Source organism: Chelmon rostratus, chromosome 5 (genome assembly GCF_017976325.1).
Source record: "Chelmon rostratus isolate fCheRos1 chromosome 5, fCheRos1.pri, whole genome shotgun sequence".
Classification (NCBI taxonomy): domain Eukaryota; kingdom Metazoa; phylum Chordata; class Actinopteri; order Chaetodontiformes; family Chaetodontidae; genus Chelmon; species Chelmon rostratus.
In genome coordinates, this window is record NC_055662.1 from 3336725 (window position 1) to 3337332 (window position 608).

A 608-nucleotide genomic window follows, 5' to 3' on the forward strand; every position below is an offset into this window, starting at 1 on the left:
GCACCCCCCTATAACTTGTGCTCCAGTATTGCAGTTTCTAGATCTGCAATTTTTATCTTGCGGTCCAAGTATTGCATGTCTTTTTCAGTTTTTTGTATTTTTTTCAGGAGATAGATTTTGTAGATTTCTTTTACAGGTAACTGGGAATACATAAGGAGGACATTAAATGATACAGTTGCACATGAATTCCACAGACTGAACCTCTGGTGTTCACTGAATATTCATCTCACTGTGTCAATCTGTGCAGTGGAAGTTGAGGGACCTTCCTGCTGCTGCCCAGCCATGCCCTGTTAAAAAGGATGAGAATGTGTTAATACTTCAGTGTAGGCTAAATGTCACACTCTATATTCCACCAGAATGTCAATAAATGTAAATGGGAAGGCAACTATCAGCAACATATGAAGATGTTACCTCTATAGGCCTTTCTGGATCCCCCTCTGTGAAGGCAGCAGTCAGAGTTTCGTTGTAGTCTTCATCCTAGATGAGTGATATGTTTCAGTATACTTAAATGGACCATTTTGCAAAATCTTTGGAGTATTGCCTACTTACAGTTACAAGCTCTGTTGTGGCTTGACGTGGCTCCACCAGGCAGACAGTACCATCAGAAT

The 608-nt window shown here is 40.8% G+C and overlaps 1 long non-coding RNA gene across 1 annotated transcript; it reads right to left on the reverse strand.

The window, feature by feature from the left end:
• Positions 1 to 232: 232 nt before the first annotated feature.
• On the reverse strand, positions 233 to 608 carry LOC121606089. The gene is made up of 3 exons (XR_006006834.1): positions 550 to 608; positions 412 to 477; positions 233 to 287 (listed from the first exon to the last, which is right to left on the reverse strand). It is a non-coding gene; the product is annotated as an uncharacterized LOC121606089 (long non-coding RNA).